Source organism: Rhipicephalus microplus, chromosome X (genome assembly GCF_043290135.1).
Source record: "Rhipicephalus microplus isolate Deutch F79 chromosome X, USDA_Rmic, whole genome shotgun sequence".
In the NCBI taxonomy this organism is placed as follows: Eukaryota; Metazoa; Arthropoda; class Arachnida; order Ixodida; family Ixodidae; genus Rhipicephalus; species Rhipicephalus microplus.
Genome location: NC_134710.1, coordinates 401818653 through 401837315, shown reverse-complemented (window position 1 = coordinate 401837315; position 18663 = coordinate 401818653). Strand labels below are relative to the sequence as shown.

At 44.8% G+C, this 18663-nt stretch overlaps 1 non-coding gene across 1 annotated transcript; it reads right to left on the bottom strand.

Annotated features, from left to right (window-relative positions):
- Positions 1–9542: 9542 nt before the first annotated feature.
- TRNAT-CGU (transfer RNA threonine (anticodon CGU)) lies at positions 9543–9615 on the bottom strand. The gene has a single exon. It is a non-coding gene; the product is annotated as a tRNA-Thr (tRNA).
- Between the last annotated feature and the right edge of the window lie 9048 nt (positions 9616–18663).

Here is an 18663-nt window from a genome sequence, read left to right as displayed (position 1 = left end):
AGCGAGTACCCCGCTTCCGAGCGAAGCCTGACGCCACCTCCGAAACGGTCCCGCCGGTCGCCGTCTCCGCGTCGTTGGTCACCTTCCCCGCGTCAGCTGGGAAACTAACTGGTGCGACCGAAGGAGGTGCGGTCGCGGGACGGTCAGTTTCGCCAATTCCTCTTTCTGCTGTGATGTTGATGAACAAAGTGCGTGTGTGTATAGACGGTGTAGATACTCTTGCTCATGTAGACACTGGTGCTGCTGTTTCGGTTATGAGCCTTCGTTTCAAACATCGTTTCTTGGGTCACAAAATTATGTTCGCGTGGAATCGTAAAGAAACTTTTCGTGGAGTTGGAGGCGAAGCGTTATGCCCTGTTGGTGTTTGTTCAGTTGTACTCACGATTGGTGGACAAAATTTCCGAGTTGAATTCACTGTACTGGCTCGCGCAACTCATGACGTCATTTTAGGGATAGACCTCCTTCATGAATGTGGCGCTACGCTTGACTGTGGAACTGGAGTGATTCTTCTACAAAGTACGTTGCCCGCTGAACTAATCGACGATTTTCCGACACTGCAAATCGATGCTCTTTTGTTGTCTGAAGATGTGACGATGCCTGGTCGGACAGCAGTGTTTGTACCCGTATGCTCTTCTCATGTCCACTCAGGACCCTGCACTGGACTTGTGGAGCCTGATCATGCAAACGCCATCAAGAAGAATGTGCTGGTCCCACGGTCTGTCCTTACAGCCATCGACGGACATGCTTGCTTGTGGGCGCTCAACGCAGCCTCAGAGCCTGTTCTTCTACCAGCCGGATTATAACTGGGAACGTTCGAAGAGCAGGCCACAATTGACGTCAGAATGGTCTCAGAGTGTCCAGCCATCAGTCAGACTGCGCCCAACTACTCAGCCGAGATTAAACGTATGATCAATAAGTCGTTGCCTTCTTCCGAGCAGAATGTCCTTGAGGAGGTACTTACACGCTACGCGGGAGTCTTTGATTTCACTCGAAACAAGCGTTGTTTCATGTTGCACGAATCCCGTATGCACCACCGCATCCACCTCGGGAGATGCTACACCGATACGCCAGAAACCCTATCGCGTATCCCCGTCAGAGAGGCAAATGATCGCCGATCAGGTCAACGACATGCTGCAGAAAGGCGTTATTCAAGAGTCAAGCAGTCCCTGGGCAGCTCCTGTTATATTGGTAAAACAGGAAGACAACTCTTGGCTATTTTGTGTAAACTACCGCTGTCTCAACGCCGTCACAAAAAATACGTGTATCCGCTACCACGCATCGACGATGCTGTTGATTGTCTGCACTCGGCCGCATACTTTTCGTCCGTCGACCTAAGGTCTGGATACTGGCAAATACCAATGCATCCGTCTGACAAAGAGAAGACTGCTTTTGTAATGCCTGATGGGTTATTTGAATTCAACGTTATGCCGTTCGGCTTATGCAATGCCCCAGCTACCTTCGAGCGATTCATGCCCTCCATCCTTCGCGGTCTCAAATGGGAGATATGTATGTGTTATCTCGATGATGCAATTATTTTTGGCAAGACACTCCACGAGCACCACCATCGGCTTAGCGTTGTTCTAGATTGCGTCAAACAAGCTGGTCTCGTTTTAAACGCAAAGAGGTGTCATTTTGGTGAGCGTCAAGCCCTTGTGCTTGGATATCTAGTCGACAGGGACGGTATAAGACCAGACCCGCACAAAATCAGTGCTGTCCGAGACTTCAAGCAACCGACGTCTGTGAAGGATCTCCGTAGCTCCGTGGGCCTGTGTTCTTATTTTCGTCGGGTTATCAAAGACTTCGCCCAGCTTGCTCATCCCCTGACAGAGTTGCTCCGCGAAAACGCCCCATTCCGATGGACCGTTGAGTGTGAGGCTGCTTTCGAGCAGCTGAAGTATTTGCTTACTTCCGGGCCCCTCTTGCGCCATTTCAACCCGGAGGCACTCACGGAACTGCATATAGATGCTAGTGGTATCGGTGTTGGTGCCGTGCTAGTTCAATATCACGACAACCGCCAGCACGTCGTGGCGTATGCAAGTCGTACTTTGACTAAGGCGGAGACGAATTATACGGTAACCGAACTGGAAAGTCTTGCAGTTGTTTTTGCCGTCCAAAAGTTCAGACCTTATTTGTATGGCCGGCAGTTCAAGATCGTCACAGATCATCATTCGCTTTGTTGGCTTGTCGGACTACGTGATCCAGCTGGTCGGTTGGCTCGCTGGGCCTTACGGCTTCAAGAATATAATTATTCTGTGACCTACAAGAGCGGTCGATGTCACGCAGATGCCGACTGCTTATCTCGTCTTCCATCTCCGACTGTGGATACTGATGATGATGATTTCGACAACTACCTGGCCGCAATCTCATCCAACTTCCCAAACTTGGACATCTTCCGTCACGAGCAACAGCGTGACCCTTCGCTGAAACCAATAATTGATGTGGCTCGTAGCTCTAAACGCGCCACGCCATTCGTGATTCATGACGCCCTACTATATCGCAAGAATTACTCCAGTCGTGGTTCCACACTACTCCTCGTCGTGCCAAAATGCCAGCGTCTTGCGGTATTTCAAGCCATGCACGATGACATCACGTCTGGGCACCTTGAATTTGCCCGAACGCTTCACCGTATCCGACAACGTTTTTACTGGCCTCGACTTTAAAAGACCACCAAGCACTACGTCGCAAGTTGTGATGTCTGCCAACGCCCCAAACAACCTACCACACCATTGGTCGGCCCACTGCAGCCGGTTAAGCCACCGACATCAACATTCGAAAAAGTCGGCATAGATTTACTGGGCCCTTTCCCCAAGTCTACCAGCGGCCGCCGCTGGATTATTGTGTGCGTAGATTACCTGACGCGGTATACTGAAACGATGGCGGTTGCTTCAGCCACGTCATCTAATGTGTCATGGTTTCTTCTACACTCGATCATACTTCGTCACAGGGCCCCTCGCGTGGTGATAAGTGATCGCGGCCGACAGTTTACCGCAGACGTTGTCGAAGAGTTGCTACGGCTTTGTGGGTATCAGTATCGCCATTCCACGCCATACCACCCTCCGACCAACGGCCTCACTGAGCGCACCAATCGTACTATCATCAACATGCTTTCAATGTACGTCGCAGCGGATCACAAGAAGTGGGATGCCGTATTACCTTTTGTTACATACGCCTTTAATACCGCGAAACACGAAGTCACGGGTTATGCGCCTTTTTTTCTTCTATATGCTCGTCATCCACAAAGTTTCCTCGACACCATACTTCCTTTTTCGATGAACGAAAACGCCAGTGTCGCGCAGACTTTGTGTCGCGCCGAAGAAGCTCGTCGACTTGCTCGGCTCTGAACTCTTTCCGCCCACGCTCGCGCGAAAGACCGTTACAACGCAAAACACCCGCCCGTGACTTTCGCTAGAGGTGATTTGGCCTGGCTGTGGACGCCTGTTCGAAAGAAGGGACTTTGCCAGAAGTTTCTTCCTAAGTACTAAGGACCATTCGTCATTACTCACTGCCTAAGTGACATCACTTACGCTGTTGCGAAAGTGACAGCTCAAACCGGCGTTCGCGCAAGACGCAAATTGTGCACATTGCCCGTTTGAAGCCCTACAACAACCGATCGGTTCTACTCGCTCGGTGGGCTTCGTCTGGCCCGGAGGGAAATGTAACGCGGACTGAAAGAGCGAGGAAGAAGAAGAGATCGGACGCGCTCGAGGGATGGTGATTTGGCAGTGACGGTAGAGCGCTGACATGTTTTTTCAGTGTAAATAAACCCATCACATCCGTAACAATATGTAATTATGAACAGCGTTATGAGAGTATTATCGGCTTGGCGCAAAGGCGTGCGAAAGAGTTCATGCTTTATAGTGTATACGCACTAATCTCCTTGGGGATGCTGCAAATTTAAACCTCCTCACTTACTAGTTACGTCTACTAAAGTCAAGTGTTGGTCTCTATTTTACTGATCTTTCCGAGGAGTCCAACGAGTGAAATCTTTTATCTGCACATTAGGGATAAAATAGTGATGGACTACAAACAGAACGCAACAAGGCACACTCCTGCGTGACAAGCGTGCACTGACAGGGCATGCTAGCTATTCGATTGTCCACTCACGGCCGCTCGATCTCTCACTTTGTAGGCCGAGATCCACTAGTAGGCGTCAAGTGTCGACGTATGCTTTAGTACGGGTGCATGAATATCCGGTGTTGCGAACGACAACGCAGTCATTTGTGGTAGCAAAGACTCGCGAGGTATGCATCGCCTTTCAGGAAGTTTTTCCGCTTAAGCTTGGCGTTTAGAAAAGTGCGATCGCAGTAAGCCCCGAAAGAGCTGCCGCGGGGAAATTAAGAGTAGGTATAACAGGCCATGGTAGGAGGGGTAAGCTCTTGTGACATGAGCGAATCGTGCAACTTTTACACACGAATAACACAGTAGCCGAAACTTAAGCACTGCCTTCGTCGCTTTCTGATGAGAAGCCTGAACGTTGCGACGCTCTAAGTTTGGTTGCTCGGAAAGAAGCTCGTAATCGAGGTGTATCGCTGAAAAGACTGTCTCTGGGAGCTGTAGCGAGGACAGTAAAGCGGATTAGGGTAACGGTTTGTCCACTGCCACGAGAATCACAAGCAGCACTGTCTTTCATTCCGATTTGGCCAGCAGAAGTGTTCCTAAACGATACCGGGGACCACTGCTTACCGAGAACAATTGTTTTAGATTGGGATTTTTTAGATTTTTTATGAAGTTAAAGTGACTAGTCCAGGCGGCAGAAGCTGTTATGCAGACATCTGGGCGTACTACACATCGATTGTGAGACATCACGCGCCCGCAAGCGAATCTATGTTGGTTCATCGGTTCTTGGCAGTAGAACTGTTTTCTACAAGCTATTTTCATGTTGATTCTTAGCAGCACTTTCAGCAGGTTTGTTGTCAATAAAGGAGAACTCCGGTGCATTTTAGACCATACTGGGATAATGTTGTTTTCTAATAGTATTGACAGTCCTGCAAAAGGTAAGTTCATTTTGCTAAAACACATACAAATTATTTTATTTAAGCTGTAATCGACAAGTCAAAACCAAAACAGGGACCTGCTCCGACATCAATGGGGGGTATCGGATGACGTCACGAGAATCCGACGCCGATAACGTCACGACATCCGCTACACCCCTCCACAGCTGGTCAGGGTGCAAACATAGCTCACGTGTTTATTCTGACGTGCGAAATGCATGTCGCCGATGTCATCTGACGTTAGATACAGCAGTGCCAGCTCATCTGATTTTCCCAGTGACAAGTTCAGCGGGGATCTCATGCAGCCGCTATCTGGCCACCAAAGCATCGCTATGTTATTCCGACTTGCCGGTGCGTGAAACATCTGAAATGTCCCGAATTGATTTTCTCGTTGCTCGATATTGTAAGGCTCGACGTCAATGAGGAATAACACGCTTTATGCAGCTGAGAAAACTCGCTTGCACTCGCGTAGTCTTCGCTCCGTAGAAGAAACCGCGCGCTGCATTTGTAAGCTGGGGAACGTGGGGTTTTCGAAAAAGAGTAGCCCCTACGTCACATATACAGTGTGGTCCGCATTTGCAAGTGTGATACTGGAATTGGCTACCAATCTTAAAATTTTTTTTCTCAAAAAGACAAAAAAACTTACGGTGGTATAATTTGGCATGGATCACCCCGGTACTAACAAGAACGAACATCGAAAGTTTTAATAAAATGGGTGAATATCGACAAAACGCCTTCACTATACCATCTGTTACCCAATGCTGTTTGGCTGAAAGAGGTTGACTACTTAACACAAAAATGCCCCAAATGTTACGTTATTGGCCTAGATTAAGCTTGTTGTTGAAGAAAATAATTGCCCCTAAATAACTGACTCATTATTTAGATGACATTGCCGGAAACACAGCAGGAAACCATGATTTCCGGTTACGCAAAACGCGATGAATTAAAGACTAATGCCATTTCACAAGACCGTGGTCTTTACTCTATTGTTTATAAAGGGAAACATTTTTTTTTCTTTCACAGGAAAGTAAATTTTGAAAGCCCCGCTACCAGCCTTAATGGACTCAATCGGCCCGACGCACGCAGGGCTTGGAATGCATTAGCTTTCGGTGCGGCACCGAACAGCCACGCATGGTGATATTGGATTTCTGCAGACACTGGGTGGAACAAACGTTTATTTCGGCAGCTGCCTTCTCATTGCCGCCGTAGCGAGTTAGGCAAGACGCTGTGGCGCCCATGAATTGTTCATTATTTTGCGGCAATATACTCGAGCATGGTTGCTTTCTAATTGAATAAATAAAAACAAATAAAGGCTATTGGTCGTCTCCAGTCCTCCTTCTCAGGCAGGCGGCGGTGTGTGTTATTCTAGCGATGCCGTCACACTATTTATTTCTTCCTTGTTCTTCGGTTTGCCTCCGCCGCGCTGTGTTGCTGCAAAATCGGCTTGCAGAGCAGCAGAAGAAACATCGCTGGCTGGCAGCTGTTTCCACTGGCAGCTCTTTTCTGTTGTAGGTAGCGGCATCAGCAGCAGCAGAAGCAGCAGAAATGTTGGGAAGCTTTGGCAGGACTCGGCGAATCAATAATGAAGTAGAAGAGTTCAAGCCGCGCTTTGGGTTAACATAAGCAGCAGTCACAAAACAATGCGAGGAGAATCGAAGTGGGGACCGGGTGAATGACAGGGAAAGCGGCAAACACAAGCACGCTTGATGTTTTTTTTTTCACCCAGTGCCGGGAAAGAAAGAAGTGATGTAAAGCGGAATTTAAAACGACGGAAGCTTGCCGCCGAGAAATAAATCTGCTGTGTTAACCCAAGCATGCATTTTTCTCTTTATATAGATCGCCGGATTTTCCATGCCACCGACGGTCAGCTTGGAGCTCTCTGCTGTGTCTGTTTCTTTCGCGGGCTGACTGATATTTTAGTCGCTGTTTGAGATGCTGTTTTCAGACCCTTGCCGATATATAGATCAGTATAAAGAGAGAGAGTTAAAAAAATGGTCTCGTGCATTCCTTGTTCCGGGCTCGGAAGTCCACCCTACGCAGAAATGCGCCGCCTCCACGAAGCATTATGTAGCAGTTGCAATATTCCGTTAAATCAACATCATACCAGCAGTGCTGAAGTAGGGTAATATAAAGTAAAGTGAAAAGAAGTACTTTTTTGATCGTTCACATTCTGCATTACGGCGCAGGTATATACATAGAACTTTGTCTCTCTCTTTTTATTTATGCACTTGCCACTGCTCTACCACCTGCCTCTTGAGAAATGATCCTGCAGTCAGACCTGGTTTGTTGGCGGACATCCAACTGGCGAGTTTCTCTGTTTAACGCCCCTGTATTCGCTTTGCCTTTCTCTAGATAGCGCTTCAGGGCGAATCCTTCAGTATTAGGACAAATAAAGCTTCAAAAATAGGTTTGATCTTCCTGTCAACCACGATTCACATATCAGTCACCTCAGACACCTTCGTGTAGACTCGACCTTTCTGTAGACCTGGTCTGCAGCTTTTCCGCAGATGCCGAGCAGACGGCAAGCAGACTTTTCTGATAATGTGCATTACGAGTGCGTGCACGTAGACGCATGTAACATATATGTATGTATGTACAGATTTTGGGAGGTGGCACACTTGATTATAATGATTTAACGGGTTTCACCTTTCAGTCACTTATCAGTCTCCCACCGGCCACCCCCCTACAGGTCTGGCCAGCAGATGTTCTGGAGACGTCGAGCAGACTTGTCTGTTCATGGGGGTCATGTGTGTGCTTGTGTGAATGTATATATTACACAGGTATGTATCTATACAATCTGGGTCATGACACAATTTATAATAATAACTAAATAAACCTCACCTTTCAGTCACCAACCTGTCACCAACCAGTCACCCAACAGTCACCCCCGTACAGCTTGTGAGCAGAATTTTTGCAGACGCTGAGCAGACGGCAAGCAGACTTGTCTGTTAATTCGGGCCCTGTGAGTGCGTGTGTGGATGTATATAATATATACACATATATATTTATACATTATGGGTTATGACATATTATATAGCAATTATTAAAGGAGCTTCACCTTTCAGTCACGCACCAGTCACCCTGCAGAAAGGCTGCAGAATTTCTGCATCTCCAAGCAACAGCCTGTCAGCTGGTACATGAATGACACTAATTAAAAAACGTTGCACATTTTATCTATGTACATTAAAAGATCTGTGTATTTTATTGTTCCTCTTGGCCACCCTAATTCTGCATGTATTCTGTGTAGGTATAGGTGTGAAGTTTTGAAGCATAGGAATTTCCTCACCGGCACTCCATGGCCGGTCAAAATACCATGGATACATTAACAGGGTGGCAGGTGTTGGGTTCTAAAGTGTGAGCAGTTATGTTCGCACCAAGACCAACATACTCAGCCAGAACGCTATTTTCTTTTAGGACATTTTACAGAGGACTTTAAAAAAAGATTTACCTCTTACTCCATATAGAATTCGTTTTTTGCCTTATGATTGTTCTGTGTAAAATTTGGATGTTATATTTTTACTTGGTCTTCATTCGGTTTGGCGTAGTATGCTATCGTACAGACACTGTGATGTGAGAGTTCTATCTGTTAATGAGTGTTTCGTGAAAGCTGTTATAAAAGTGCGAGATGTGTATAAGACTACCGACTGTGTTGAAGATGTAATATCTTTGTTTGACGCGTTATCACGCATGAAACACGTGTGATAGTGATTGTCATAATAGCTTGACCTGTAGTCAAGAAGGCAATAAAGAAAAAAAAAGTGTGAGCAGTTATGTGCTTGGAATTTATTTTGCTGTTGCGTTCATGTATTGAGCATGTGGTTGGTTGGTGTATGGGCGGTTTATACTCTTCAGGGCTGCATGTTCCTTGAATGTTTGTGTTAACACAAATAGTAGCTATTTATTACTTTTTGTTTGCTGCTACAAAACATTGCGGATATTCTGCAGAAATGCTGCAGAATTTCTGTAAATTTTCTGCTGATATTTCGAAGATGTTCTGCAGGCATGCTACATCCTGCGCGGCTACAAATGCTCTGCAATTTTTTTGCAGAATGGGTGTACCAAGTGCCTACTCGGAGGTGACAATGGGTGACAGAAAGTTTGCCCCTTATCTTCACATATTGTGTATCATGGGTGACTAATCGTCTGTAGAATTCATGCAGATAGGATGCAATTTTTTGTAAGGAAACGGGCATGTGACAGAAACAAAGCAGCAGTAAAAAAAGGGGGGTGGGGCAAAGGAAATAAGCTATGTATTACACATCCTCAGGCAAATGCCTTCCTTTAGCTTTATTTTCTGAGAGGCTACTGAATTTTGCAAAAGTATATAGACGAAAAAAAGTGTACATTTAAGGGCTCGTTTTTTTTTGTTCGACACAATATAATGAGATCTAAGAGGCAATCGTACCAAGTAAAGTATACAGGACGGTATATATATATATATACATATATAATGAGATATAACAGACAGTAATGCCAAGGAATGTACAGGGGAAGTTATTAACAATAATGGAATGTAAATAAGAAGAAAGAAAAGTGGATGAAAAAATTACCAACTGTAAGCAGGAATCGAACCTACGACCTTCGAATTACGCGTTCGATGCTCTAACCACTGAGCTATTACAGCGGCCCTCCCTCCATCCACTTTTTTGGGTTTATCTGTGAATTTAGAAGTAGGAGCGACAGTCAGCGCCATCTATAAGCCAAACAACGAGTGTGAAACACTCTTATGCGCATGTTTGGCGTCACGTAGCACGTGAACTTATTATGAGCGGGCAGCTGATTAATTGTCCCTCTTATACAACCTAAACACACCAAGTCTGCCAGTACGAGACCCTCGTTCAATGAAATAAGGGAAAGAAGTGTATGCCTAAGGGCTCGTTTTTCCGTGTTTTTAACACAATAATAATGAGATCTAACAGACAGTAATGCCAAGGAATGTACAGGGGAAGTTATTAGAACGAATGGAATGTAAATAAGAAGAAAGAAGAAAGAAAAGTAGATGAAAAAATAACCAGCCGTGAGCAGGAATCCAACCTACGACCTTCGAATAACGCGTTCGATGCTGTAACCACTGAGCTATCACAGCGGCCTTCCCTCCATCCACTTTTTTTGGGTTTATATGTGAATTTAGAAGTAGGAGTGACAGTCAGCGCCATCTATAAGCCAACCACTGTGATAGCTCAGTGGTTAGAGCATCGAACGCGTTATTCGAAGGTCGTAGGTTCGATTCCTGCTTACAGTTGGTAATTTTTTCATCCACTTTTCTTTCTTCTTATTTACATTCCATTGGTTCTAATAACTTCCCCTGTACATTCCTTGGCATTACTGTCTGTTAGATCTCATTAATATTGTGTTAAAACACGGAAAAATGAGCCCTTAGGTATACACTTCTTTCCCTTATATATATATATATATATATATATATATATGAATATATATATATATATATATATATATATATATATATATAAGGGAGAGAAGTGTATACCTAAGGGCTCGTATTTCCGTGTTTTAACACAATATTAATGAGATATAACAGACAGTAATGCCAAGGAATGTACAGAGGAAGTTATTAGAACCAATTGAAAGTAAATAAGAAGAAAGAAGAAAGAAAAGTGGATGAAAAAATTACCAGCTGTGAGCTATATATATATATATATATATATATATATATATATATATATATATATATATATGTATATATATCAATATATATAAATATATGAATATATATATATATATATGTGTGTGTGTGTGTTCGTTGTGCTGCTGCTCAATAATAGGAGCGTGCATTAGGACACTAGGTCTGCGCATTTACCTTGGCATTGTGGGCTCCAGAGTGCGGTAACGAGATGGTTTAAATTTGGGAACAGCGGCAAATTGGGCTTAGGGTCACGTCTCAATATATATAGCCAGGAGCGTACTCTCAGTATAATCCGCAAAAGAGACAGCTACACACAACGCTGATGAACCATGTTTGATCGTGTGATTTGTACGGCGATCAGACGCACAAATAGCCTCTCGAAGACACCATTTCTTAACAAGTTTTTGCAGTCGTCGTTTCTGCATAGTAGGCAGGCCTAAATGTTCTCACACTTCAAAGGAGATCGTTTACAACTGAGCTCTGGAACATGGCAGCACATCGCGCATGCATACGCCATTTGGAGTCAATTATAGATAATTTGAAGTACGTCCCACATGAGTGATTCCGCTTCTTGTTTCTTTGCGATAACAACTTCACATTTATCAACCTGAGCAACGCAGACCATAGCTACTACATATTACAGCATCACACACACACACACATACGCACACACGCTCGCACGCACGCACGCATGCACGTACACACGAACATACACATGGACACTGTTTCAAACGAATAGCGCTGCTGGTACACAGAGAACTGATAGACAGATTGCTGTTTGGATTGATGTGTCTTCCTATTTGAGGAGTAGGTGGAGAACTGAATTCTGCGTGTTGAAAGGTTCTTATTTTATTTTCGTTGACTTTGTTCCGACTTGGATGCGGAGTTCGACAACATCGAGAATGCAGCGCGGAAATCTAAATTTGAGCGATGACATATACCACGCTCGCATATCACGAAGCATTCAGCACCCATTACGGAATGAAATGGAATAATTGAAAACCTTCAAAGATTCCATCTGAGTGATGTGGGCAGGCAATGGATAAGGGTGGACAATGGCAAAAGAGATTTCACCAAAGTATAGGTGGAAGGGTTTGAATAATCGGGGAGAGACACTGTCACCTTGTTTCAGCGCCCTTTATCTATATTATGCGCTATGGCAGGTGCAGATGAAAATTTAAAAAAAGAGGAGGGGGAACTAGCTGAATGCGCTGAATAGTAAGCAGACAATCCGCGAGACATTTGTGGGGGCTGATAACAGATAGGGAGCTCCGAGTTAATCTAGACATTTTTCTTGGGGTGCCGCAATTTTTCGGTCGTAGCGTCCGGTGGTAGTGGTGTTGCGTGTCATCGCGCTGGGGGCTACGCACTGCACGTGCAGTTGGCGAGCACGAACGAGTATATGAGCTTTTCTGGGGGATAAAAACAGGCTTTTGTCTGATTTGTTGGTTGGGTGCTGCCAAGCTGTGAGCTTTAGAATAGTCGAGATAGCAAACGGCGATTGGCCTAGAGTGGGGCACCACGTTTCTGCATCAATAGAAATACGAGCATGAGTAACATAAGAGCAATGTGTTTGGAATATATCCTTCGCCTTGAGTTATTTAACAGACTTTTCTGGTGCCATGGTAACAGCGATAAACATATGACAACAGGAGCACGGGTATTCAAAGTCTCGCATCACTTTTTCACCTGGTGTAGCGTGCTGCACTCATCGACGGCTGAATTCGCAGTATCGGCTCTTTCGCTGCCGAAACTTGGTGTGAAATGTACATCGCACAGATGGCTAATTGTCATTGAATAAATAAATAAAATATCTCCACCCATGCACTCCGTACAAACGGTTAATTAGTGAAAGCTGAAACGTGCGGCCCCGGTGTTTAGCAGTGGGTACAACTCGACGTGGCACTGAAGCCTTCCTTTCACCATTATTGGTTGCATGTTCGTGCTTCTTAGATTAGACACACGTTTGGCTTCGGTTTACCACTGCGTTTATTTCACATGCCGCACAATGTGTCTCATGATCACGGTCATGGAGGAGTCTCCCAAGTAACGCAGAATGTTATCCGAACGTTGAATGAAAGCGTCCAGATGTGAGTCAGCAACGCTGCCTAAAAGCGCTTAATGTCTTATTTTTCGATGACATGATAACGGTGCTTGTAACATTCAGGATAATATGGCAACATCCTGGATCATATTTTCAACATCAAGGCAATGTTTTCGCAACATATCATCAACGTGGTGTCAACATTGTTGTGTGACGTGCTGACTTTCATGCGACGTGTGAAGAAATTACATACTATTGTGTGCGTTATAATAAAAGGCATCTTGACTTGTTACGGGAAGCGCCCCGAAGCTTTTGGCCAGAAGGAAAGGTTCGAGATCTGGTACGGTGTGAAAAATTGAGTAATGATTGTCCTCGCATGAAAACTGTTTCCTAAGAGCTCTTTATCAACGCAACATGGATAAACAAGTAGTGTTAGATCAGCCAACCTACACAAATGTCAGAACACACTTCTGCATGTCCGTAAGACTCAGAACAGACTTTTCAAGTCCCATGCTTCCAATGCATGTGATATAGATACTGCATTTTTTAGAGCATTGAAAAATGTGCTTTTGCTCTGGGTAAGCAATGACTACAATAACTGAACATGTGTTGAGGGTGCAGTATTTTTATGTGCAGAATAGCAGCAACCTTGAGGACAATTATTCCCACAGCTTGGGAAGGAAAGAACACGCCGAAGTGCCTGAATGCCATATGAAGAAAAGGACATTTATTTACGAAGATTGCTTACTTCTTATTTATTTGTCGACATAGCAGAACATGAATTGGAGTGTTACAAAACACATTTGAAGCATTCAGTAATAAATACTGCTGGGTCGTAAAAAACAAATACATGTGAAAAATGAAAAAAACACTTCTTGTTTATACAATGTTAGGAAAATTATGACGGAAAAAGCTTTTGTCTATAGTATTTACAATATCAGTGGGAATGTGCATAGGCAAGGAAGAAGAGGCCGGTGAAACTGCTTTGTGTCAAATACAAAGAAGGACACGAATACCATAGACAGCCATTGCCTTGTTGATATTTTCCAACAGTGATGCATGCATTGTATACAATGATGATTGCCATTGCTGTTGACTGTCTAAGTCATGATTTCATGAATATATACATTATAGCGGCGTTGAAAAACTGGCGCATCCCACTCGGGTACAACTTGTTTTTACGAAAACAGAAAAACCTGCGAATATCTGTGTAGCAAAACATGTTGCACATCAAAAGAAGCTTCTTATCAGTTTTAAAGCAACTGAGCTTTGTGAGTACAGGCTTACATGGATTTAATGAATAATGGCTCATTAAATGTGGCCCCTTGATTACGTAAAAATAGGCCTTTGAAATTCCAGGTAGCCGACACCCGGTCAGAAAATGCGAAACGCGATTAGTGGAGCAACTGCTCAGTGGAAATATGGCAGAACAGTGACCTCCCAGCCACAACCAAGCCAGAAATATTTATCACGAAACAAATACAGAAGGCATGCAACTATTTTCTGTTCAGTTCATTACTAAGTTGTCATTTCGGGCACTGGACCATAAATGATTAAACTGCCTTCACACAATTATTCTTGTTCATTCAGTCCATATTTTATAAATTTGTACCTAGAAGTGAGCTCAGGGTATCTTTAGATTGTTGTGAGCTGCTCCGCATAACTATCTTGTATTTTTCATTTAAGCATTTCTAGTATTGTGTGTGCTACTGATTTTAGCATTTCAACAATATTTGGATTGAAAGCGGTTGGACCATTCAACTTGATACATTATAGTGAGGGGTTATGTGCATCTTTGGAAAAGTGGCAAAGCACTCTCACTTGTTCGCGGAAGTCGTTAGGGAGGAAATTGATTATTCGAAGGTATTCAAAACGAGTAATGTGACCGGATAGCCTTTTTTACAAGAATATAACACCATATATGTCAACCAAGGATATACATACAATCATACTCGTGGGCACAGGAACAGCAGCAGGAACAGTAAATACAATCTTTTAGAGTAGAATGACAAATGGACAGCAACCCGCATCGCCATCAAAGAAGCAACTAACAGCCATACCGCCACAATGGTTCACATGCCCAAAGGAGTTCACACAAGCAAAATGAGCAGCATATTGAAGTTGCCAGTCTTTGCTCGAGACTTTGCCAATGTGGTTCAACTTGAGTGAACAAGCTCGCCAGGTCAGGGTACGTCCAAGAGGAGTACACTCTCGACGATGTCAAATAATAGTAATTGCAGGGTGATGACTGTGATGACCGTGGAACAAGCCAGGATGCGAGGCAATTGGTTGGCAATGAGGGCCTGAATCATGAAGAGAAAGTGATTAGACCCATCCTAGTAGCTTGTCAAGCAAACAAAATAAATAAATGGGAACACTTCTCTAAAAAATGCTAAGAATCGGCTGACAAGATGTGTCTGCTACAAGAGGTATTGAAATGAAAGGTATGAAGGGTAACAACACGACCATTGACATAGATGCCTATGCTGCTATGGGAGAACGTAGCAAGACACCTAAGATGAAGAATGGAATTGGGGTCTCTGCCGTGGATCATATCATGGGGGGGGAGCTCGCATGCGCAGGAAATACCAGAGGCTCTTGTAAAGAGTGCTGTCCAGTTGATGCAGCAGTGTGTGCGAGGACAGGATCATGTTCATATGGCATAGTCTGAAGATTAAGAAGTAGCGTTGCATTGCCAGATTTCTGACACCATCAGGTGGAAAATTGGCCATGATTCAGCACCTACGATTTCCGTGCCCATGAAAAAACATCAGATAGGAAAACGCTTCATCTCGGATGACAAACTCGGGAACGCTGTGAAACACCGTGTCTTTTCACGGCCACGGGAAATATGGAAGCAAGGAGTCCTCGGTTCGTTTATCACTGAGATGGTTGTCCTCAGGCACACAGTGTATACTTAGACTAAACTTCTCATCCAGGCTCGCAGTCACTGCTTCCCTCCTTGCTGACTTCTCAGTCGCTGTCTTCAAACAGTGCGCAATCCTCAGTGCCATCAAGCGCACTTGATATGCGACGCTTCCTAAAAGAACGCAAAGTCAGATTTCCTCGGATGGCGTCCGACGCTGCAGCAGCAGCCCCTCCAGCAACGCCCATTTTTTTCATTCACTCCTAAGTCCCGTCTGACTTGAACGTGGAATGACGATTGCACAGCTAGGGCAAGTTTCCTTTTATAGACGGCACTATAACGACACCACCTGTTTAGCAACCCTGAGCTAAACCACACACAGACAACTTGAAGCGAGACTCGAAACGACAAACGGTTTGCTCTAAAGCTCGCCAAAAAGATCAAAATGGAGGCCTCAGGTGTGTACTTAGGCCAGGTGTTGGCTCGGCTACTAACCGCTACAATACCGTCTAGGTTGCGTTAGGTGTGCACCACTTTTCTCAAAGAATAATGGCGCGTTTTTTCATATCCTCGTGTCTAAGCCGACCCTGGAGTTTGATACAAAGAAATTTGAAAAAAAAATATACTGGGCTTGATTCGAATTGCTATGATAGGTATATTTTTCATTGTCTTTTTTAAAGATCAACCCTATAAAAGCTGTGCCAGCTCTGACAGAAAGCTATGTAACAATCCAGCTGTGAAAAAGCACAGCAGTGAGGAAACCAAAATAGTTCAGGCAGGAAATATGTGAGGCTCTATTTGAGCTGAATCATTGACTCCTTACTCATTTATATACGCAAAGAAACAACATTTTATCATCAGGCACACAATGTATACTTAGACTAAAGTTCTCATCAAGGCTCGCAGTCACTGCTTTCCTCCTTGCTGACTTCTCAGTCGCTGTCTTCAAACAGTGCACAATCCTCAGTGCCATCAAGCGCACTTGATATGCGACGCTTCCTAAAAGAGCGCAAAGTCAGATTTCCTCGGATGTCGTCCAACGCTGCAGCAGCGGCCCCTCCAGCGACGCCCATTTTTTTCATCCACTCCTAAGTCCCGTCTGACTTGAACGTTGAATGACGACTGCACAGCTAGGACAACTTTCCTTTCATAAGCGGCACTATAACGACACCACCTGTTTAGCACCCCTGAGCTAAGCCACACACAGACCACTTGAACAATCCAGCTATGAAAAAGAACAGCAGTGAGAAAATTTAAATAGTGTACGCATGAAAAATTTGAGGCTCTATTTTGGCTAAACAATTGACTCCTTACTCATTATTGAACGCGAAGAATAAACATTTCGAGCTTATTTACGGTCTTATTTCAGTTATTCAGCTCAAACATATTCAGTCCACCAAGTTATTTTTAGGGTCGCAATGTTCATTGGGTTAATATAAATGATGCACAAAGAAAATTGTTAGCAGTTTAAAATTGCCATATAATATCGTGCGCACCAAACAGATGGCACTCACAGCGTAGTATTCCTTTCTGTCACTCCTCATCAGCTGCATTGGTGGAAAGGTAAGGTTAAATTCTGCTTCTTATTTTCTTTTTTCAGCACGTGCATATGTACCTAAAACAAAACAAAAAATCATTCAAAACCTCAAAATAAAATTATCAGTATGTTCTTTCGTACACCACAATATGAAGGAGAGTTACAACTGAGGAGCAAATGCAAAAATGTTCAAAAAACGGGTGAGTTCATGATTAAAATTATGGACTCAGGCTTAACACAGGAAAATATACCAAAAACTACATAGAGGTTTCGCAAAATATGCGGCTGGTATCCTCAGTATGTTCTGGCACCAGATGAGTTGAGTTCACGTAGTTTACAGCTTGTCTCGTATGTCTCTACACGTCAAGTACGCTACCACGGTTGTTGTTGCGTGCCTTCTTGTCACAATGAATTAATCACGACTCTAGAAGCTTTCCCTTCGCTCACTTTTGTTCCCGAGCCAGCGTCGTCTGATTGCTGAAGTCAAAGGAATGCCCCGTTGTCGAGCAGTGATCCATAAGTTCTGTCTTGGAATGCGTGGCATGCGTGGATTTCGCTATGTCTCTTTTGTGCTCCTGGAGCCTTGTTGGTAGCTTCCTGCCTCTTCCACTGGTGCATGTGGTGTTGCATACATCACTGTTTGTTTTTATCAGCATTTGCAGTCATATGAGATAACAATGTGGTTGGTGCATTGGAACAAAGCCATTATCCGAGGATCTTTATCATTGACACCTAGAAACACATGCGAAAGGCAACAAGGAGTGTTGCTGCGAAAGACGGTGACGCCAACACGGTCCCGAAGGCGCCACTGCTTCGAACTCCGCCGGGAAGGTCACCAGCCGTTTGGTAGCGTAGGTTTCTCAGCTCGCGACTGCTTCTGCGCAGAGCTGATAGACGAGCGGACGAGACGACGGTGAGTTAAACAAGGTTTATGTACAGCATATATACAGAGGCGTTACAAATTCGGCACTGGGGCCGACAGCTTAGAGACCCGAAGAGCCGAGCTCTCCTCTCAACACATAGGTCTGCTCTCAAATCGGTTTGCTCGCGACACGCTGCAGGGCTTCTTTTATATGCGCCGGGTGGATTCTTTCAGTAACCAAATGTCCAACTAGAAGCGCCGCTGGTCGTGAGGTCAGACTCCTCCAATGGGGTCGCCGCTGGGCCACGTCATTCTTTCTCATCAAATCTGGAGAGGCTGCGCTGCAGGTGGCTGCACCCAAGGACGAGTGACGTCGCCAGGCATTGCGTCACCCGCCAGACAGGAAGGTGCCGATTGCTTGCTCGACGGGTTCGCTTGCTGAGGTGACTCACTGCACGTGCGCGACAGAAAGGCGCCATCGCGTATTGACGCCGTTGAGCTTTTCATCGCGTCAGGCGGGCTCGCGTGCTGGCCTTGACAAAGATTTCCTTTTTTCCGAGGCATGGACCTTCTCTGCACACTCGCAGGCATAATAGCACCCTCGCCGCCAGACAATGCGCTGGAAAGACGAGCTCCTTCCACGGGGCTCGGACGTCAGGTGCGCTCGTTCGCCAGGTCCCTTCAGGTTCGCCTCCAGGGCCATGGGGAGAATGCAGCTC